The 24,217-nt window shown below is 43.9% G+C and overlaps 1 long non-coding RNA gene across 1 annotated transcript in view; it reads left to right on the top strand.

The window, feature by feature from the left end:
- Window positions 1–23,075, top strand: part of LOC140212283 (uncharacterized) — a 69,179-nt gene extending 46,104 nt beyond the window's left edge. The window contains exon 3 of the long non-coding RNA XR_011889685.1: window positions 22,400–23,075. This is a non-coding gene — a long non-coding RNA (uncharacterized lncRNA). The remainder of the gene's footprint in view (window positions 1–22,399) is intronic.
- Window positions 23,076–24,217: the final 1,142 nt, after the last annotated feature.

The following is a 24,217-nucleotide window of genomic DNA, read 5'->3' as shown; positions in this document are numbered from 1 at the left end:
CAACAAAGTGTGCAAACAAAAATACTAAACAATAATTATAAATAAATAAGCTATAAATATCAAGAACATGGGGTGAAGAGTCCTTGGAAGTGAGTCTATTAGTTGTGGAAATAGTTCAATGATGGGACGAGTGAAGCTGAGTGAAGTTATCCTTCTTTTTCAGGAGTCTGATGGTTGAGGGGTAGTAAATGCTCCCGAACCTCGTGATGCAAGTCCCGAGGCTCTTGTACCTTCTTCCCGATGGCAGCAGTGAGAAGAGAACATGTCCTGGGTGTTGGAGGCTCCTAATGATGGATGCTGTTTCTCTGTGATAGCGTTTCATGTAGATAATGCTGAATGATGGGGAGGGCTTTACCCATGATGGACTGGGCTGTATCCAATACTTTTGATCCCCTGCAGATTGCCTATTGGAGTTGACGATGCTGTCATCTACCCGCTGAACAAAGCTACTGCCATTTGGATAAGCAGGGCAGCACTGTGAGGATCATGTCTTTTGATTTCTCAAGGGCCTTCAATACCATACAGCCCTCATTGCCAGGGGAAAGCTCCATTCAATGCAAACTGGCACTTCCATTGTATCCTGGATACTGGACTACCTGACTGGCAGACCACAGTTTGTGCAGCTTCAGAGCTTGTGTCAGACATGGCTATAAACAGCACAGGGGCCCCACAGGGAACTGTATTGGCTCCCTTCCTGTTTACCCTGTATACCTCGGACTTTAGATACAACATTGAGTCGTGTCATCTGCAGAAATTCTCTGATGACTCGCCAATAATTGGGTTATAAAGGGAGGGAGGACAAGAGGATGAATACAGGGCCCTGGTGGAGGACATTGTCAACTGGTGCAAGTTGAATCATCTGTAACACAGCATCAGTAAGACAAAGGAGATGGTGATGGACTTTAGGAAGACTAAGCCTGCACTGCTCCTTGGTACTATTGATGGAGAGAATGTGGATGAGTTGAGGACATACAAGTACCTGGGGGTGCACCTGGGTGACAGACTTGAGTGGAGCAGCAACACAGAGGCTGAGTACAAGAAGGGCCAGAGTCACCTCTACTTCCTGAGGAGACTGAGGACTTTGGAATATGCAGGCTTCTCCTTCACATGTTCTACCAGTCTGTTGTCGCCAGTACAATCTTCTATGCAGTGGTGTGCTGGGACAATGGCATCAACATGGGTGATGCCAACAGGCTCAATAAATTGATTAGAAAGGCTGGCTCTGTTATAGGAGTCAAACTGGACACTGAAGGCTGTGATAGAACAAAGGAACCTATGGAAACTTCTGGCAATTCTGGACCATGTTCCTTACCCTCTGCATGCCACCTTGACTGAACAAAGGAGCACTTTTAGTAATAGACTAAAACAACTGTGCTACTCCAAAGAGTGCTGTATGAAGCCACTCTTACCCTTGGATGTTAGGCTGTATAATGCAAAGAAGAAGAAATCTGCAGATGCTGGAAATTCAAGCAACACACACAAAAAATGCTGATGAACGCAGCAGGCCAGGCGGCATCTATAGGAAGAGGTACAGTCAACGTTTCGGGCCGGGCGGATGAAGGGTCTTGGCTCGAAACGTCGACTGTACTTCTTCCTATAGATGCTGCCTGGCCTGCTGCGTTCACCAGCATTTTTTGTGTGAGGCTCTATAATGATTTAACCTATAGCCGGGAAAGTGATGACCCCCTCCTGTTAGACTGTTTCAAGATAGCTTTTTTTTTATTCTTTCTTACTTCTCTTCTAATATTTGTATATCAGTGCACTGGTGTTTCCATACCAGGCAATGATGCAGCCAGTCAGTATACTCTACGCTACACATCCATAGGTTTATCAAAGTTTTATATGGAATGCTGAACCTTCCGCAAACTCCTACAGAATTAGGCGCACTGCCATCCTTGCTGCGTAATTTGCACTTACGTGCTGGGTGCGGGCAGGTCCTCCAAAATAATAACATGAAGGAATTTAACGTTGCTGACCCTCTCCACCTCTGATCCTCTGATGAGGACTGGATCTCTGGTTTCCATCTCCTGAAGTCTATAATCAGCTCCTTGGCCTTCCTGACATTGAGTGAGATGTTGTTGTTATGACAACACTCAGCCAGATTTTCAGTCTCCCTCCTGCATGCTAATTCATCACCACCTTTGTCTCACTCTCATCATTGTCAGATTTTTCATCAATAGCATGCAGTTTAATGCCCTTTTTGAAACTGAAACTTAACTTTTTAGCTTTTTCTCTTCTCTGCACAGCCCATTTAAATTTTTCAGCCCAACATGCTCTTTGTATCTGTCCTACCTTGTTGCATTTTCTCTAAGTATCACCTTTAAACCTGCTTTTGTTCAATGTATGTGAGCCCCTGCCACAAAGGTAACACAATTTGCTCAGCTAGGCTGGCTTCCATTTAGTTGCTGCGATTGTGTTGATGCTCACTTTCGTTCCCGACAGCCAGTCACTTGCATCTCTGTCTGCGGTTTCCATTGAAACAGTGATTTCAACTGCTCTTTTGAATGTGAGGTGTGCTTCAGTTAGGAACCATTTTTGAATGCGTTCTTGTAAGATTTTACAAACTAACCAATCTTACAGTGCATCATTAAGCCAATTACCAAACTGGCATTGCTCAGACAATCTCTTCAGTTCAGTCACGTATGCTGAAATAGACTCTCCTTCCTTTTGATTCCCCATTATACCTGAAGCATTCTGCAATCAGCAATGGCTTTGGTTCCAAGTGTTCTGCATTACTTAGACAATATCAGCAAAGCTCATTTCTGCTGGTACATTTGGAGCTGTCAAAAACTTTGAAGCAAGCTGTATGCTCCTGCACCCAATGCACTCAGCAAAGTTGGTACTTGTTTCTCATTGGCTACTTTATTTCCTTCAAAAGGCTGTGAATTTTCTCGGTATATAAGATCAGTTATCTGTTGTGTAATCAAACGCATCAATCTTTCCAATATAGCCAGCTCTTTTTTTTTGTGATTATTAATCACCTAGTACTCATTCTTTATGAAGCCTAAATTCTTCCATTTTTTGCCTTTTGTAATTTAACAGTCTCTGCACATGCTGTGCTATTTTTACTCACCATTATTCACTGCACTCCTGTTTGAACTCAGACATCTTCAACAAGCTGGTAACTGTCTCGGCTTCATCTTAAAGATACCACGTCACCAATGTTATGTCTTGTAGCTTCAAAATATTAAACTAATTCAAAGAAAGACACAGGAGTCCAAAATGTGCATCCAACTTCAAGCTTAAACGAAGTGCACACATATCATGTGGTAGCTTGATGATGTATACAATTTAGTATTTACAGTATACACATAACTCATAATGAATTATTTAAACAAACAAGAATACTTAATTATATATTGAATTGACTTTATTTCTTACATCCTTCACACTTGTTACATACACCTGTTAGGGTGCATTCTCCAGTTACCTTATAAGGTAACCGTAGTCTTCAGCCAGGAGGAGATGTCATCAAACAACACACATCAAAGTTGCTGGTGAACGCAGCAGGCCAGGCAGCATCTCTGGGAAGAGGTGCAGTTGACGTTTCGTGCCGAGACCCTTCGTCAGGACTAACTGAAGGAAGAGCTAGTAAGAGTTTTGAAAGTGGGAGGGGGAGGGGGAGATCTGAAATGATAGGAGAAGACAGGAGGGGGAGGGTCCTGACGAAGGGTCTCAGCCCGAAACGTCGACTGTACCTCTTCCTAGAGATGCTGCCTTGCCTGCTGCATTCACCAGCAACTTTGATATGTGTTGCTTGAATTTCCAGCATCTGCAGAATTCCTCGTATCTGCAGATTTCCTCGTGTTTGCATTTTTAATATCACTGGCTTATGTTATGAGATGTGTTGTTTTGGGGCCCCAGTACAGTACAACACATTAAAAAAAATGTTACAGTAAGCAATATAATAAATAAATACATAAATAAGTAGAGTAAAAAGAGCAGAATAGTGAGGCATTGTTCATGGACCACTCAGAATCATACCATTATCATTAAATCATCTTTAAAATGCATCAGGAAAATTGTTATGTGACAAAGTATAATAATCTGCAGGTTTCTCAGGACTTGAAGATTCTGGAAAACTGTTCCCTCCAGGTTGTGAAGTTCGTTTTATGACCCTTTGGCATATCGAAGGAGTAGTCTGTCCCATGCTCTCCTACCTGTCTCTCGGAAGGACGTGAATACTGACAGCTTATCCATCTGCGGTGACCCCGGCTGTGACTGACATGGAGACTGTTAGCTGGTGGCTTTCCCTCTCTGGGAATCTGGTGTGGCCAAGAGGCCTGGAGTGGATCCAAGCGGAGAGTATGAGTTCTCCATGGCTGCATTACCTGAAGATCTTCAGGCAAGGCCTGGCAGAGGAACACTGTGGGCCGAAGTGGTGCGATGTGTGGCCCAATGTGAGACAGCGTGCGGACACAAGTGGTGGCACACTGACTCAATCTGGCCACACGTTTATTCAATTCCGCCAACCTAAACTGCAGAGATCAGCCCTAGGTTGCAAAGAGAGATTAGTAGGGAAGATTTTCTTTCACTGACTTGTTTTTAAACCAGGACACTTAAGCTGAGCCTGAGGATTATCTGGGGTAAAGACATAATATAATACCCATATTGAGCTCTGCACGGTATTAGGGTTCCTGAGGGCTGCTTTCCTCTGAGGGGGATGAGATTTTCAGAATTAGAATCAGTTTTAATATCAGGCATACATCATGAAATATGTCATTTTGAGGCAGCAGTACAGTATAATACCTAGCAAAATCTATAAATTACATTAAAACTACATACATATATACAATATTATAATAATTTGAAGTATTACACTGTACTGCTGGAAAAAACAAATTTCATGACATATGTGAGTGATGATAAACTTGATTTTGAAGAAGGGTCTGGATTGTGCCCTGAGAGAGGGAAGGGGGCAGGGAGAGGGGAATCACAGTTGGGAAAAGGGGAAAGGAGAGGGGAGGGATTGGGAAGCACCAGAGAGACATTCTATAGACCATAAGACCAACTGATTTAGGAGCAGAATTAAGCCATTGGCCCCATCAAGTCTGCTCTACTATTTCATCATGACTGATCCATTTCCCTTTTAACCCCAATCTCCTGCCTTCGCCCTGTACCCCTTCATGTCCTGACTAATCAAAAATCTATCAACCTCTGCCTTAAATATACCCAATGACTTAACCTCCACAGCCACCTGTGGCAACGAATTCCACAGATTCACCACTCTGTGGCTAAAGAAATTCCTCCTCATCTCCATTCTAAATGGACGCCCCTCTATTCTGAGGTTGTATCCTCTGGTCCGAGAATTCCCCTCCAGAGGAAACATCCTCTCCGCATCTCCTCAGTCGAGGCTTTTCACCATTTGATAGCTTTCAATGAGGTCACCCCTCATTCTTCTGAATTCCAGTGAGAACAGGCCCATGAAATATGCTGTATTTCAGCAGCAGTACGTTGCAATACATAATTTTAAAAAACTATATATTACAAAAAATATATATATATAAATAAAATATGTAATGCAAAAAGAGAGCAAAGAATGGGAACATCAGGAAAGTAGCTAACCAGGGTTCATCACACATTCCTTTTGGGCGCTTGTGTAATTTTAAAGAAAGCTGAAACAACAACTCATTGGATGGATTTTAAAAAGTGACATCATAAGGCCATAAAACTATATGACATTAGGCCATTTGGCCTGTTGAGTTTGCTCCACCCCTCAGTCATGATCATGAAACATTACCTATCCACTTTCCTCCACAGATGCTGACTGTCCCGCTGAGTTCCTCCGGCACCTTGCTCATATTTCCAGCATTTGATGACTCTTGTGTCACCAGGAATATATATACCTTACGGCCTGCAATTCTGTCCATGTAGATTTAGCAATATCATGGTTACATGTCGCATGGCCTGTGAATTGGGCTTAGTGCTGACCCTTGCCCAAAGGGCCCCACAGTAGCATGGGAGTTAGCATGATGCTGTGACAGCTCGGGGCTCTGATTCCAAAGTAAACTTATTATCCGACTACAGATATGTCACCATATACAACTCTGAGATTCGACTTTTGCAGGCATACTCGATAAATCCATAATAAAATCAATACTGGGTGTTCAGAGTTCAATTTTGGCACCATCTATAAAAAGTCTGTACAGTACCCATTAACAGTCTGAGGCACCCTAGATTTTTACATGGTTTCAGATGATATGGCATCCACAGAGCCCAGATTTCAGTATCATTGAGGCTGTCTAGCTTTATAGACCAGAAGCTCCGTGTTGGTCTTGAAATCCGGATCTTCAATAACACTCTTTCTCAGCCTGGCAAAAGCTCCACTTGCACAGCCTGTTCTGCGATTTATTTCAAGGTCAATGTTGACTTCCAGGAGCTTGTATGCTCTGGCAAAAATATCCATTCTTCACTGCAGATCCTCCTCAGGGTGAGCTAAAATGGTGTTGTCATTGGCATATTGGACTCTATGATGGAAGTAGTTGACACCTTGCTCTTTGCCTTGAACCTGCCATACACCCACCACTCTCTGTGTAAAGAACCTACCTCTGACATTCCCCTATACTTTACCCCAATCACCTTAAAATTATGTCCCCAAGTTATACTTGGGTAGGTACTTGGATGGTAGGGGTATGGTGGGTTATGGTCCCGGTGCAGGTCAATAGGAAGAGGCAGTTTATATGGTTCAGCACTGACTAGATGGGAAGAAGGGCCTTATTCTGTGTTGTACTTTTCTATGATTCAATGACTCTGTGACTCCCAAGAAAAGAATCAAGGGCGGCTTTGTGCTCCACAGACATGATGTGAATACAGTGTCAGGTGGAAGTGTTTCTCCCAAAGGCAAGAAAACTGCAAATATAACTGGCTCTACGATACAAAAAGATGGAACACTGGCAAAAGTATTATCGTACCACAAAGAGCACGATGAGATAGATGGAGGATATAAACTGATAAAGCAACACACACAAAGTGCTAGAAGAACTCAGCAGGTCTGGCAGCATCTATGGAGATGAATAACCAGTGGAAAATTCAGGCCACAACCCTTCATCAGGCCTGGAAAGGAATGGGGAAGATACCAGGAAAAGAAGGTGGGGGAGGGGAAGGAGGATAGCTAGAGGGTGATAGGTCAAGCCAGCTGGGTGGGAAAGGTCAAGGGCTGGAGAGGAAAGAATCTGATAGGAGAGGAAAGTGGCCCATGGGAGACAGGGAAGGAGGAGGGAACCCAAGGGGAGAAGGTAGGCAGGTGAGGAGAAGTAGGGTAAATGCAAGCAGGCTTTTTCCCCTGAGGTTGGGTGGGACTACAACTAGAGGTCAAGGGTTAAGGGTGAAAGATGAAAAGTTTAAGGGGAAACTTCTTCACTCAGAAGTCATGAGAGTGCAGAATGAGCTGCCAGATAAATAAGCTGATAATTTGGTTTTATTATTGTCACCTGTAGAGAGTACAATGAAAAACATCTTGCATACAGTTTTATCTCTTTTTGTATTTGCACAATTTTTTGTCTTTTTCAGTGTATGGTTTTTCATTAAGTCTATTGTGTTTCTTTGTATTTACTGTGTATGCCCACATGAAAATGGATCTCTGGGTTGTAGGTGGTAACATATAGCGTATGTACCTTAATAGCAAATTTACTTTGAACTTTGAACTTTGACAGATAAAATCATTACACAGTGGATTGAGGTAGAACCAGTTAGACAATAACAGAATACAGAATCTTCTGTAAAAATGATATTCCCTTTTCTCAGTTTCCCTGCCTCCACTGCATCTATTCCCAATATGTGACTTTCCATTCTGGAACACCTGAGATGTCCTCCTTCTTTAAAGAACAGGGCTTCCCTCCTCTGGTGTTGATCCTACCCTCAGCTGCCTCTCCTCCATTTCCTGTACATTCACGCAGACCCCACCTTCCTGCCGCCATACTTGTAAGAGTTCCTCGTGTCCTTACCTGTAACACATTGTCCTCTCCAACTTCTGCCCTGTCTGGCATCCTACCACTAGACGTATCTTTATCTCCCCCCTCTCTCCGTGTTCCACAGGGATCACTCCCTCTGTGTTTCCCTTCGCCATTCATCCCTCCAAACTAATCTCCCTCTTGGCACATATCCCCGTAAACAGCCCAAGTGCCACACCTGCCCATACACCTTTTCCCTCACCCCCATTCAGGGCCCCAAACAGTCCTTCCAGGTGAGGCAACACTTCACCTGTGACCCTGCTGGGGTCATTTATTACACCCAGCGCTCCTGATGTGGCCTCCTCTACACTGGCAAGACCCGTCGTAAGTTGGAAGACTGCTTCATCGAGCACCACTGCACCATCCACCACAAGCACGACTTCCCGGAGGCCAAATCCCGGTCACTGATAGTTGGCACTGTAAAGCATTACACTAACCACTACACTACCGTGCATCATCTCATAAAGAATGATATAAAAACTAAAGTTAGAGGTTCAAGTACAGGCATGGAATAAAATGTGTAGAAATACATCAGTAAAAGTTCAAAGTTCAAAATAAAGTTATTACCAAAGTACACATAAAGTTATCATAGACTACCCAGATATTCATTGTCTAGGTGTGATTCACAGTAATTACAAGAAATACAATAGAAATAATGAAATACCTCACACAACAGAGACAGAGGAACACCCAAGAGACAACAAACTGTGCAAATACAAAAAATAAAAACAAATAATAATAAATAATATCAAGAATATGAGTTGTAAAGATCTTAAAAGTGAGTCTGTAGGTTGTGGAATCAGTTCAGTGCTGAGTTAACTGAAGTTATTCTCTTTGGTTCAAGAACCTGATGTCTGAGGGATAATAACTGTTCCTGAACCTGGTGGTGTGGGACCTGAGGCTCCTGTATCTCCTTCCTGATGGATGAGGGGTAATAACTGTTCCTGAACCTGGTGGTGTGGGACCTGAGGCTCCTGTTTCTCCTTCCTGATGGATGAGGGGTAATAACTGTTCCTGAACCTGGTGGTGTGGGACCTGAGGCTCCTGTATCTCCTTCCTGATGGATGAGGGGTAATAACTGTTCCTGAACCTGGTGGTGTGGGCCCTGCTTTCCGGTGGCAGCAGTGAGAAGAGAGCACATAAATTCCCAGTTCAGTATATGCTCAATATTATGTAATTTACCTCCTTTCCAAGAAAAATGCCATGGCAACTGTAATTGATAGGCATTTTTATGCACCTTTTAAATAAATCCTCACCATTTCTCCTCACCCTTTTCTTAATGTTATCTTCTCTGCAAGGTTTTGGCCTTAGATGTTTGACCTGGATTAATAAAACCATGAGAAAAATGTAACACCTAGGAGATATCAGTAAACACCAGAACCATTTTGCCTTAATCTGTATTGAAATGTTAGGAATGTGAAGGGCAGCGATGCCTGACTAAATCCATTTTCTCAGGGTATGGCAGTGGCTGGGAAAGGGGCCAAATGCTTGACATTACCCTGCAAGTGATGAGCCAAACAGAGATTATCGCCAGTGGGAACTCTGCATTTTCTCTTTTTGGCATTCTGGAAACAACGCACCCTTCAGTATGAAGTTAAACAAATGCCTCAGAGTACTTTAATGTTGCCCTTTTTCATTTTGAAGTTTATGTGGCAGTGTTGATTTTTTCCATTTGGTCGACACACCCTGAGAGGCCCACAATTACAGCAACCCAACAGCAAGAAACCTACTCCAAATTAATGAAGGTATTGTTGTTCATCCATCATTGACGTCGATGAGGACCTCGACGCCATTATGATGATGATGGTGTCGAGACTAGCGCGTGATTTGGATTTAAGTGAGGGAGAGTTGCGCAGCGTCAGCCTCACTCTCTCTTCCCAATTCCCATCTGGATCCAGTGGCAAGACGGAGTCTAGACGGCTGGAGATGGGACTAGGCGCAGTGGATGACCAGGACGTCTTCTGTGTCTTGTCCTGCTCTACACGTTCCACGACGCTTGCAGAGACCGCCTTCTTGACCGTTGGACCTTCCATTGGTCTCGTCTGCTCAATCCACCGGAGTCTGTCTTCACATGCTGGGATAGACAACTCCCTATCTCACTGAGGGTTTGAGACCCGTCAGCTACCCTCAGCTGGTTTAGCCGGCTTGTCGAAGCTGTTGCCCGGGGTGTGGCCGCTGTCGCATGCAAACAGCTACGGGGAGCCACAGGTGAGAGCTGAGTGTCAGGTGGGGACCAAAGGTGGACTAACCGCATTGAAAAGGACGTGACATGTTCCCCCACCAGAGGTGCTACCCCTCCCTGACACCCTATACACCCCTAATGAAGGTAACTCACTGGCTGACCACAGATGCAAACTGTTTTTGTAGGAATAAAGGGAGATTTCATTGAAAACCATTGAATATTTAAATATCTAGATAGAGCAGACGTGGAGAGGATGTTTCTGATAATAGAAGAGTCTAGGACCGAAGGGCACAGCCTCAGAATAGAGGGATATCCAGTTAGAGCAGAGATGAGGAGGGATTTCTTAGCACAATTTGTCTTCTTTTGCACATTTATTGATTGTCAGACTTTGTGTGTAGTTTTCCATTGATTTTGCTTGTTTGTAAATGGCTGCAAGAAAATGAATCTTCAGATAGGATATGGTGACATACATATGGTTTGATAATCGATTTACTTTCAACTTTGAAGCTATTGCCCACAACTTGGCTCAATCAATTGAAGACGATGATATCATCATGGTAGGAGTCCTCCTGCAGGATTCCCTAATGGAAATAGTGAGGAAGGCAAATGCAATGTGAGCATTTATTTCAAGAGGACTAGAATATGAAAGCGGGGATGTAATGTTGAGGTTTTGTAAGATATTTGTCAGACCATACTTAAGGCGTTATGAGTTGTTTTATCTAAGAAAGGATGTGCTGGCATCGGAGAAGGTCCAAAGCAGGTTCATGAGAATGATCCTGGGAATAACAGAGTTAATAAATGAAAAGTGTTTGTTGGCTCTGGGCCTGTACTTATTGGAACAGGAATAAGGAGGAATTTCTTCAACCAGAGGGCGGTGAATCTGTGGAATTCATGGTCACAGACGACTGTGGAGGCCAAGTCACTGTGTATATATACTTAAAGCGGAGGTTGATAGGTTCTCAATCGGTCAGGGTGTCGACGGTTATAGGGAGAGGGCAGGAGAATGGGGTTGAGAGAGATGATAAATCAGCCGTGAAATGACAGAGCAGTACCAGTGGGCTGAATGGCCTTAGTCTGCTCCCATTCCTTTTGGTCTTATGATCTTTGTGGAAAGACAGGATCAATAACTTTATGTTCAGTGGGGGGTCAGAAGATATGAAAGCAGAAAGTGGCCCTGATCCAGTTACTTTTCAAGTGTGGAGGATGTTGACTGAGGTCAGAATCAGAATCTGAATCAGGTTTATTATCACCGGCATGTGATGTGAAATTTGTTAACTTAGCAGCAGCAGTTCAATTCAATACATAATATAGAAGAAAAAAAAACACAAAATAAAATGATAAATAAATAAATTTACAGTATGCATATATTCAATAGATTAAAATTGTGCAAAAAAACAGAAATAATATATATTTTAAAAAATGAGGTTGTGTTCACGGGTTCAATGTCCATTTAGGAATCGGACGGCAGAGGGGAAGAAGTTGTTCCTGAATCGCTGAGTGTGGGCCTTCAGGCTTCTGTACCTCCTGCCTGATGGTAACAGTGAGAAAAGGGCATGCCCTGGGTGCTGGTGGTCCTTAATAATAGACACTGTCTTTCTGAGACACCGCTCCCTAAAGATGTCCTGGGTACTTTGTAGACTAGTACCCAAGATGGAGCTGAATAAATTTACAACCCTCTGCAGCTTCTTTCCATCCTTTGCGGTATCCCCACCCCAATACCAGACGGTGATGCAACCTGTCAGAATGCTTTCCACAGTACATCTATAGAAGTTTCTGAGTTTGATCTATAGAAGTTTTCTATCGGATCCTGATGTTTTTGATCCAAGGTTCTAAAGAAGTCAAGAATGAGGCATAAAACTAATTGTTGATGCTCGTTTATTAAGCATTATAAGAACAACAAAGTCAAAGGAGAATGAAGCATGAAGGTGAGAGAGAGAACGAGAAAGAGAAAGAGATCCTAGAAGCAGGTAGAAGAACAAAGGAGAGATAAAGAGACTGATCCAACGTGCAGTGGTCTTCGTCTGCCAAACTGCTAATTCCAGTGAATTTCCATAGATATGCCACAGTAATGCAGTGCTTTATGTGATGATACTCCAGCTTGGGGTTTTTAGTGCAACATGATTCGAGCTCGGGACAGTTAGCACGACACTATTACAGCTTGTAACGGTTAACACGTCACTATAAAATCTGTGGGCAGTCAGCACAACATTACTACAGCTTGTAGCGTTTAGCATAACACTATTACGGCTCCTGACAGCATGACACTATTACAGCTTGGGCTGGTTAGCACAACAGCATTACAGCTCATAGCAGTTAGCAGAATATTACAGCTCGGGACGTCAACAATATTACAACTCGTAGCCATTAGCAGACTATTACAGTTCAGGGGTCAACAGAATTACAGATCAGAGGTTTCAAAGGTACAGTTAATGTCAGAGAAATGTATACAATATACAACCAGAAATTCTTTTTCTTTGCAAACATCCATGGAAACAGAGGAGTGCCCTAAAGAATGAATGACAGTTAAATGTTAGAACCCCAAAGCTCCCCCCCAGCTCCCCCTCCCACGCATAAACAGCAGCAAAGCGACGACCCCCCTCCCCACTAGCAAAAAAAGTATCGGCACCCCCCACAGAGCACTCAAGCGTGCAGCAAAGTATCAGCAAAGACACAGACTTGCAGTGCCCCAAAGACTACTTGTTCACCTAGTATTCAACATACCACAGGCTCTCTCTCTCCCTAATAAGGGAAAAGGATGTGTTTCCATTTCACAGCGAGAGGGGAGGCATAACAAACAACTTGCTGATTTATGATGTTAAAAGTCCGTTGCATCACTTTTTCTGAGCTCTATGCCCAAAGAACTCGGGTCTCTGGGCACACAGCCAGCAGTCAGCTTGCTGCTTTCGATCTTCCATGTACTCCTACAACACATCAGGCGGCGGCACCAGCCTCGAATCCGCCCGCTTCCAGAGCCACAAAAATCCTGCACCCTGAAGCCGCGCTAGTCTTCCAGGCTGCGTCCTTGGCATATCGAAAAGTGGCCACAAGACCTGAGAGCGGGTCCCATTCCTGTAAAGAACCACAGTCAGCATGTAACTCCAGGTCAGGGTCTTCAAAAGAACCCTGAAAGGGAAAATTAGGGATATTAAAGATAGAGGTAGAGCTGTGTCCGAAAATGAAAGCAAAGGAGTCGCCATTAGGCACCACTGTATCTCCTAATCTCGTAGCCATTAGTGCTACACTATTACAGCTTGCATGTGTTGGCGCGGGGCCAAGTGGTTAAGACGTCGGTCTAGTGATTTGAAGGTCGCTAGTTCGAGTCTCAGCTGAGGCAGCGTATTGTGTCCTTGAGCAAGGCACTTAACCACACATTGCTCTGCGACGACACCGGTGCCAAGCTGTATCAGCCCTCGTGCCCTTCCCTTGGACAACATCAGTGGTGTGGAGAGGGGAGACTTGCAGCATGGGCAGCTGCCGGTCTTCCATACAACCTTGCCCAGGCCTCATTCAACGTAGAAATCGATGGACTGCCAAAGAAGAAGAATTACAGCTTGGGGCATCGGAGTTCAGAGTTCAATTCCAGCATGCTCTATAAAAGTTTGTATGTTTTCTCCATGACTGTATGTGGCTCCTCTGGATGTTCTTGTTTCCTCCCATATTCCAAGGCCGTACTGGTTAGTGGGTTTATTGGTCATTGTAAGGTGCCCTGTGATTAGACGAGAGTTAAACAAGTGGGCTGGCTGGGTCAGGAGAGCCTGTTCCACGCTGTACCTCTAAAATAATGAGTAACAGTTAGCCAATGAGGTTGCCCTATTCAAACCATGCAGTAGCCTCCACTGGAACTAAGAAGTTGCCAAAGCAACTGCAACCACTACAAAACACACTGAACAATTACATGTATATTGGTAATTATACCCTAACCTTTCCTTTTGTTGTTGATTAGCTCTTCTATTTCATTGTCATTTTCATCAAACTGATCTTTGTTTTTCCTGGTCTTGTATTCAACAATGTTTTTACAAGTATCAGGGATGATGGTCTTCAGTGTGGTCCAGTGTGCTTCGATGCCCTCAGTCTACCCCTTTGGCAGTCTTTCAGGAAGTGCAGCCTGGAGATGTTGTACCTTCACTGTGTCTTTTAGGCTCTCGATGTTGAACCTGGGACAGCTCAGCTTCTTTTGTACTCGACTTCTCCGCATGATTTTGATGGTCATTTGTGAGTGAATAAGCCAATGATCATCATCATTGATCATGGCTCTTGTACTCTTGACGTCTCTGCGATCTCTCCTCTGAACAACGACATAATCTATAAGGTGCCAAGTTTTTGAATAGGGGTGCATCCACGAAGTTGTCATCTTGTTTCTCTGGCGGAACAGGGTGTTGGTGATGGTCAGCACACTTGGAGAGTAAGAGCACTCCATTGGAGTTGATGTTGCCAACATCTTCCTTCCCAATTGTGCCTTTCCCAGGAGTCACTGTCCCTGCCAACTTCAGCATTGAAGTCTCCAAGAAGAAAGGTGGCATATGGTCTATGTTGGCGTAGAAGTTCTCAACATCGTCTGGTGAATCTAGAGTCTAAGGTTGGAGCATCACATTCTCTGCTGTAGCTATTTGGTTGTTTGTGAGCTGAAGGTGTATGGTCATGAGGCATTCATTGATGCCAACTGGCAATTCAGAGAGGTGACTGATGATGCTGTTCTTTATGGAGAATCCAACTCCATGGTTTCCGGATTCATCTACTGATTTCTCCTTCCACAAAAAAGTGTACCTACCCTTCTCCTCCTCCAATTGTCCTTCCTTGGCCAATCGCTTTTCTGAGAGGGCGACAAGGTCAGTTTGGAATCTTCTCAGCTGTCTTGAGATGATCGCAGTACATCTTTCAGGATGATCGCTGGTTTCACTGTCCATAAGTGTTTGACATTCCAGCCTCCAAACTTCAAAAGGTTTTGTTTCAGACCAAAGTTTGGCGATCCCACTTCAGTAATCCAGTCAAGAGTGAGGAGGCAGGCTCCTCTTTGGGTTCCTTTTCTAACCCCTTCCTTCCCCATGTGGGGTGAGCAGAGCAGGTCCTGAATAAGGCTGCTCAGTCATGGGGGCAGCTGCCAAAAAGCTCCATCTGCCTCAGTCCAAAAGCAAGACACTGTATCTAACACCCACTATCTGTGTGCCAGTTTGTGGCTGGGAGATCCCAGACCTCACTGTCCTGTTCCTGTCTCCACTTCCTGATGACCGCTAGGTTTTGTCTAAGTTGGTCTATTGGATTGCCAAACCGGGAGCGATGCCTGTGTGTCAGGTGTTTTAACGTGAGGAGACTGATGCACAAGTAGCCAGCACATGATCCTTGGCAGAGAAAGGGCCAAATTCGCCATGGCACGGAGACCAAGACGATCGGGGACCCTCTTCTGCTGCAGCCTTCCTCCGCCTCTGCAGTCATTGTGGTGGTCCTCATAGTTCTGAGATTCCAGAGACTCCAATTTACCACCATCTCCTGCTGCTCTGCTGTTGAGGTCTGCGTTGGGCCATGCTTTGTCGGGATCCTCCCCCTTGCCCTTACCGCTGTGGGTGACCCTACAGTATCACTGTCAGGTTCTCAGGATCACACAAGCCTCTTCACCACAACAAGGTGGCCGTACCCCGGAGAGGGGAGGAGTACGTCACATTTCTACAGATGTACCGTGCCCAGCATCCTAACTGGGTGCATCACTGCCCAATATGGGAGGGAGGGCTCTGCACCAGATCGAAACAGTTGTCATCCTGCATAGCCCTCCATTTTTCTTTCATCTGTGTGTCTATCTAAGGGTCTCTTAAATCATCCTAATACTGTATATCTGCCTCTACCACCAGCCCTGGCAGGGTATTCCACACACTCACAACTCTGTGTAAAAAGAATTAGCTCTGACAGCCCCTGTATACTTTCCTTCAATTATGCCCGCTTGTTTTAGCCATTTGTTTTAGCAGGAAAAAGTCTCTGTCCACTCGATCTATGCCTCTTATCATCTTGTACACCTCTATCAAGTCACTTTTCATCCTCCTTCATTCCAAAGAGAATGTGACCATTGCTGATTGCCCATGGCCGTTTGCACTATTGTCTTGTAAATTGTTGGTTGTTATTGTGTTGTCTGTTACATCATTATCCTGTGTTTTATGCTCGGCACCGAACCACAATAGGGTGATTCTGAATATTCAGGTGATTGACAAGGAATTTTTACAAAGGAATAAAGCCACTATCAATTCAGTTCCACTTGTTTGTACTGTTCCACTTTATTTCCAATTTGAATTAAGTATACTTAAATAAGTATTTCACCATAACTCTGAAGAAATTGTATTTTTACAAATTTCTGATGGTTTGGAAAGCTTCTAGTATCGAAAACACACCTGAAACAGGCAATGTTTTTTTTCCAAAGTAGAAACCATAGGAGCCATAGAAACTACAGCACAGAAACAGGCCTTTTGGCCCTTCTTGGCTGTGCCGAACCATTTTCTGCCTAGTCCCACTGACCTGCACACGGACCATATCCCTCCATACACCTCCCATCCATGTATCTGTCCAATTTATTCTTAAATGTTAAAAAAGAACCCGCATTTACCACCTCGCCTGGCAGCTCATTCCATACCCCCATCACTCTCTGTGTGAAGAAGCCCCCCCCCCAATGTTCCCTTTAAACTTTTCCCCCCTCACCCTAAACCCATGTCCTCTGGCTTTTTTCTCCCCTTGCCTCAGTGGAAAAAGTCTGCTTGCATTCACTCTATCTATACCCATCATAATTTTATATACCTCTATCAAATCTCCCCTCATTCTTCTACGCTCCGGGGAATAAAGTCCCAACCTATTCAACCAAACTCTGTAACTGAATTTCTCAAGCCCGGCAACATCCTTGTAAACCTTCTCTGCACTCTTTCAACCTTATTTATATCCTTTCTGTAATTTGGTGACCAAAACTGAACACAATACTCCAGATTCGGCCTCACCAATGCCTTATACAACCTCATCATAACATTCCAGCTCTTATACCCAATACTTTGATTAATAAAGGCCAATGTACCAAAAGCTCTCTTTACGACCCTATCTACCTGTGACGCCACTTTTAGGGAATTTTGTATCTGTATTCCCAGATCCCTCTGTTCCACTGCACTCCCCAGTGCCTCACCATTAACCCTGTATGTTCTACGTTGGTTTGTCCTTCCAACGTGCAATACCTCACACTTGTCAGTATTAAACTCCATCTGCCATTTTTTAGCCCATTTTTCGAGCTGGTCCAAGTCCCTCTGCAGGCTCTGAAAACCTTCCTCACTGTCTATTATACCTCCAATCTTTGTATCATCAGCAAACTTGCTGATCCAATTTACCACATTATCATCCAGATCATTAATATAGATGACAAATAACAATGGACCCAGCACTGATCCCTGTGGCACACCACTAGTCACAGGCCTCCACTCAGAGAAGCAATTCTCTACCACCACTCTCTGGCTTCTTCCATCGAGCCAATGTCTAATCCAATTTTCCACCTCTCCATGTATACCTAGCGACTGAATTTTCCTAACTAACCTCCCATGCGGGATCTTGTCAAAGGCCTTACTGAAGTCCATGTAGACAATATCCACTGCCTTCCCTTCATCCACTTTCCTGGTAACCTCCTCGAAAAACTCCAATAGATTGGTCAAACATGACCTACCACGCACAAAGCCATGTTGACTCTCCCTAAGTCCCAGTCTATGCAAATGCTTGTAGATTCTGTCTCTTAGTACTCCCTCCAATAACTTACATACTACCGACGTTAAACTTACTGGCCTATAATTTCCCGGATTACTTTTCGACCCTTTTTTAAACAACGGAACAACATGAGCCACTCTCCAATCCTCCGGCACCTCACCTGTAGACAGCGACATTTTAAATATTTCAGCCAAGGCCCCTGCAATTTCAACACTAGTCTCCTTCAAGGTCCGAGGGAACACCCTGTCAGGTCCCGGGGATTTATCCACTTTAATTTTCCTCAAGACAGCAAGGACCTCCTCCTTTTCGATCTGTACAGTTTCCATGATCTCACTACTTGTTTCCCTTAATTCCATAGACTTCATGCCAGTTTCCTTAGTAAACACAGACGCAAAAAACCTACTTAAGATCTCCCCCATTTCCTTTGGTTCCGCACATAGCCGACCACTCTGATCTTCAAGAGGACCAATTTTATCCCTTACAATCCTTTTGCTCTTAATATACCTGTAAAAGCTCTTTGGATTATCCTTCACTTTGACTGCCAAGGCAACCTCATGTCTCCTTTTAGCCCTCCTGATTTCTTTTCTTGCAAGTATTTTCTTGCACTTCTTAGCTCGTGCACAATTGCCTCACAACTCAGGACTTGCCGTCTTCTCGTTGCTGCAGACAGGAGCCACAGGAGCCTGAGACCTATGCTCAGTTCATCAAGTATAGCATCTTCCACTCTGCTCTTAAATTTCTGAACCCATAACACCACCTATTTTGCTCTCTTTTTGACTACTTACAATTTATCAATACATTTCATGGTAATTTTTTATTTATTGTACTTTACTGCTGCCACCAAACAACAAATATCAGCGCTAACTCCTTCTTCCCCAGAGTGCACTGCTGCAATTCTGTATTGGCATCCTCACATCAGCCATTACTGGCCAGCTTGGTGTAGCATCCTCTCACAATATCTGAAACTTCAGTGGACTCTCAGGTCAACAGAAAAGGTCAGTAGCTGCAATCTAGCATCACTGCAGGACTTGTATATGTCCAGGGTCCAGGACAAAGAAGCTGGCAGAAAAAACATTGCAGGCACTACCCACCCTTCAAGCTACCTTTTGCTGGGCTACAGTTCAGCATTCAACACAATAATTCCATCCAGACTCGACAGGAAGCTCAGAGACCTCAGCCTTGAGCCTGCCTTGTGCAGCTGGATCCTGGACTTAATAAATAAAAACATAAAATAGTACAGCACATTACAGGCCCTTTGGCCCACAATGTTGTGCCGACCCTCAAACCCTGCCTCCCATATAAGCCCCCACCTTAAATTCCTCCATATACCTGTCTAGTAGTCTCTTAACCTTCACTAGTGTATCTGCCTCCACCACTGACTCAGGCAGTGTATTCCATGCACCAACCACTCTCTGAGTAAAAAACCTTCCTCTAATATCCCCCTTGAACTTCCCATCCCTTACCTTAAAGACATGTCCTCTTGTATTGAGCAGTGGTGCCCTGGGAAAGAGGCGCTGGCTGTCCACTCTATCTATTCCTCAGCATTCACATCATCGAGGACCTCACGTGGTCTGTACACTCCAGCTGTGTGGTGAAAAAGGCATAACAACGCCTTTTTCATGTCAGACAGTTGAGGAAGTTTGGTATGGGCCCCCAGATCCTAAGAACTTTCTACAGGGGCACAACTGAGAGCATCCTGACTGGCTGCATCACTGCCTGGCGTGGGAACTATACCTCCCTTAATCACAGGACTCTGCAGAGAGTGGTGTGGACAGCCCAGCGCGTCTGTAATTGTAAACTTCCCATGATTCAGGATATTTACAAAGACAGGAGTGTAAAAAGGGCCCGTAGGGTCATTGGGGACCTGAGTCAGCCCAACCACAAACTGTTCCAGCTGCTACCATCCAGGAAACGGTACCGTAGCGTAAAAGCCAGGACCAACAGGCTCCGGGACAGCTTCTTCCACCAGGCCATCAGACTGATTAACTCACACTGAATTGAGTGTATTTCTATGTTACATTGACTGTTCTGTTTATTATAAATTACTACTATGATGCACATTGCAGATTTAGACGGAGATGTAATGTAAAGATTTTTACTCCTCGTGTATGTGAAGGATATAAGAAATAAAGTCAATTCAATTCCAAAAGCTCCCTTCTACAAAGCACTGTAGGGCTATTAAATCAAAAACTTCACACTTCCCCAGGCAGTTAACCTGATCGAGCATTGTAATTAGCTCTGCCCCACCCCCCTCTATCTATTACCCTGTCACTGCGCTGCAAACACTGTTTATAATGTTGTTTATATTGTAAACACATACTGGTATTTATGTATTTATGCACATTTTATTCCATATCCGCCCTTCAAACTCAAGCTTTGTTTCTTGTACAATTCTTTATTATTTATGATTGTTGAATGCTGTTTTTTGTTGCAGTGCTGTTGAAGCACCTCAGCCCAGCAGGCTGACTGTTCCCTCCTCTCCAGAGATGCTGCCTGACCTGCTGCGTACCTCCAGCATTTTGTGTGTGTTGCTCTGGATTTCCAGCATCTGCAGATTTTCTCTTCTGTTTCTGACTCTGAGGTTCTGAGATCTTAATAAATCTGGATACAAGCTGGATCTGTGCTTTCTCAAGATCTGAAGCACTAGACCTATAAGTTGAATGTCTGGAAATACATAGGACCCAAGCAGCATATGTACACACTTAGTAGTCTGTAAAACCAGAGTAAATTGTGTGGCACACTGAAATAGAGATACAAATGTATTTCCTTCCCATTGATATCCCCTGCCCATGAAACCAGCTGCAAGTAGGAGGTAGGCTTCTGTACATGAGGAGGTCCTGGCTTGTTTTAATCCCTGTACCACAGTCAGTAATTAAAAGTTAGTTGGTCATGGTCTCTTTCGATTACGCACCCTGTGTTCATTAACCGCATCAGTGCTGGACTGATGCTATAGGAAATACATTGAAAGCCACCCACATGCCTGCCTCATTGGAATGCAGCACTATGATGTTTAATACGCTGCTTGCTACAAGATTTGTATTTTCTTTACGGTATAGATGGAACACAGAACATTACAGCACAGTACAGGGTCTTTAAAGTGTTTCAAATAATGAATATATGTGGATGTTCTTGCCTTTGTTACTTTATAGAACGTATAGAACATAGAACATTACAGGCCCTTCGGCCCACGATGTTGTGCTGACCTTTTAACCTACCCTAAGATCAATCTAACCCTTCATTTTTGTATCATCTATGTGCCCCTACCACCAATCCACACAGAATCAGAATCAGATCCAGGTTTAACATCACCGACACATGTCATGAAATTTGTTGTCATGTGGTAGCAGTACACTGAAATACATAACAAGTAAAAACTGCAAATTACAGTAAAAAAATTACACTGCACGCAAGTTCAATTGCACAGAAAGCATGGCAGTGCTTCGACATCTTCAGGAGTTTACAGAGATTCAGCATGACATCTAAACCTTTGACAAACATCTATAAATGTGTGATGGAGAGAATGTTTACTGGCTGGATCACACCCTGATATGGAAACACTAAGGCCTTCAAATAGAACTCCTACAAAAAGTAGTGAATTTAGCCCAGTACATTACAGGGAAATTCTACATGAAGCACTGTCTTAGGAAAGCAGCATCCATCATCTGGGATCCCCACTGCGCAGGTCATGCTCTCTTCTCACTGCTGCCATCAGTAGAAGGTACAGGAGCCTCAGGACTCGCACCAGGTTCAAGAACAGTCAATACCCCTCAACCATCAGGCTCTTAACCAAATGCGATAACTTCACTCACTTGTCCATCCATTGAAATGTTCCTACAACCAATGATCTCAATTTAAGGACTCTTTATCTTGTTATCTCATGCTCTCATTATTTATTGCTATGTATTTATATTTGCACTTGCACGGTTTGTTGTCTTCTGCACTTCATTTGATGGTTCATTGATCCTGTTACAGTTACTATGCTATAGATTTGCTGAGAATGCCCACAAGTAAAATGAATCTCAGGTGACATATACAGCATGCAATTTGCTAATAAGTTTACTTTGCATTTGAACTTTGAATATATATATTTTAAAAGTTTAATTAAATAAGTAGTGCAAAAAAAGGGAAAAAAAAGAAGTGAGGTAGTGTTCATGGTAGCGTCCATTCAGAAACCTGATGGCAGAGGGGATGAGGTCATTCCTGAACACTTGAGTGTGCACCTAGCAGCATGTTCCACACACACACCACTCTCTCTATAGAGAACTTTCTTCTGACGTCCCCTCCTATACACTTTTCTCCAATTACCTTAAAATGATGCCTACTGGTATTAGCTATTTCTGACCTGGGAAAAAAATTTTTGGCTATCCAATCTTAGGCTCTTATAATTGTGCACATCTCAATCAAGTCACTTCTGATCGCCTTTTGCTCCAGAAAGAGCGAAGGAGGAGGAGGAACTGGGAAAGATGGCACCCACGTTTTTTATAGACCCAGGCAACTTCTTCCAGTTCATCCACAAAATAGCTTATTCTTCTCCTCTTATCTTCCTTTTTCTTTGCAGGGTGGTTGGGATTCTGTCCAAGTCCATGATCTACAGCTCAAACTATGGTTCTTTGCAAGTAGTGGGTTTTTGGACTGGCTGTGCGACCTGATGGCTTACTATCTCCCGAAAAGGTCTGGAAGAGATCCACCTCTGAGGCGTGGCCCCTTAGACGAGCCAGCTCCTCGCCAATTTCGCTGACTGAAGCGTCATGAGACCCTGAAACAGCAAGACAGTAGGTGGTTTGTGCTGCAGTCGGAAGAAGGCCCCTTTACTCAAGCATCCTCTCTCTCTCTCTGTCTCTCAGTAGTGAGGGAGAGCATGTTGGTTCTCGAGTCAGGGGGCTTGGAGAAGTGACGTGGAAGACTGTAACATCGAAACATCGAGCTTCTGGGCTCCCACTCTCGTTGTTGCAGGAGCAACCTCTTTCTCCCTCAGTGAAGGGAGAGAGTCTGTCTGAGAAACCCAGGTGCTGGGTTATGGACTGGTCAAGGTCTCTCTAAGAACTTTTGCTATTGCTTGCATGGTGGGAAGGAGAAGGGTTGATACTTGTTCTGCTGCTTGTGTGTGGGAAAGGGTAGGGGTGGCTTTAGGGCTCTGATGTTTCTATCATTCATTCTTCGGGGTTTCTGGTCTTGTGGATGACTGAAGAGTAAGAATTTCAGCCTGTATACTGTATAAATTCTTCGAAATTAAATTGAACCGTTTGAAAAGCCCTAACTAACTCGATTTATCTTAACATTCAGAATACCTCTTGCCCTCTGTTACTCATAATTAGAAGTATCAAGTGATATGGGTATGGGTATGGGTACTGGTATTTGATCCACCAAAATATTCCGCATAAGAATTTAAACTGGAGGTGGTAGTTTTTTTTACGAGGTCAAGTTGCGAGCTCAACATCAATGGAGAGCGCGCTTGGGAGCGGTCTGTCACTGGATCGAACTCGGGAACCTCCGTTCTCAAGCCTGGCGCTGATCTCACTGTGCCACCAGCCGACCTTAGACCAAAGGCAGAAAAAGTGCAGATCAGACAAGATCCAGTCAATACCCTGATATGCTTCTGTATGCTTGTAAAAGAAATTTGCATGTTCCTTTTGGGTTAGAATCAGAATCAGGTCTATTTAATATGAAACTTGTTGTTTTCCAGCAGCAAGACATAAAAATTACTATAAATTACAAACTGAATAAACTGTGCAAAATTAGGAATATTGAGATAGTATCTGTGGGTTCATGGACAGTTTTGAAATCTGATGGCAGAGGGGAAGAAGATGTTCCTAAATTGTTGAGTGTGTGTCTTCAGGCTTCTGTACTTCCTGCTTAATGGTAGTGATGAGAAGAGGACATGTCCTGGAGAGAGGGAAGGAAATAGTCACAGCTCAGTCCAATTATTTTGTTTCTTATTCAGCAAGATTAGTGGCATTAATCCGTCTGCTGAAAACTCAAGTACACCTGCCTCTTTGACGTGTACAGTGCTGTGCAAAAGTCTAAGGCACATGTGTGTCATTAGGGTGCTTAAGAGTACTGTACTTGTCAACGTGCAGCGGAGAGTGAGTTCGGAAATCTGGTAGAATCAAAGGACGTTGGAAATGGCGAGGATGGAGCATCACGAGAAGGGTGTGGGACAGGAGGCAGAGAAGGAGTGCCAAGGGTGGGGGTTGGCACAGGTGCAGACACACCCAACCCTGAGACACCAGGCAAGGTCACTTGATTCCAAACAATAGTTTATTCATCATTACAGAACGTCTCTCTGGTGCTTCCCACTCTCTCCCCTCTCCCTGCCCCCTTCCCAGTCTCAGTCCACAATAGAGACCCTTATCAGAATCAGGTTTATCATCACTCA

Source organism: Mobula birostris, chromosome 19 (assembly GCF_030028105.1).
Source record: "Mobula birostris isolate sMobBir1 chromosome 19, sMobBir1.hap1, whole genome shotgun sequence".
Classification (NCBI taxonomy): domain Eukaryota; kingdom Metazoa; phylum Chordata; class Chondrichthyes; order Myliobatiformes; family Myliobatidae; genus Mobula; species Mobula birostris.
The sequence above is the reverse complement of the archived record's forward strand: the minus strand, read 5'-3'. Positions and strand labels throughout refer to the sequence as shown.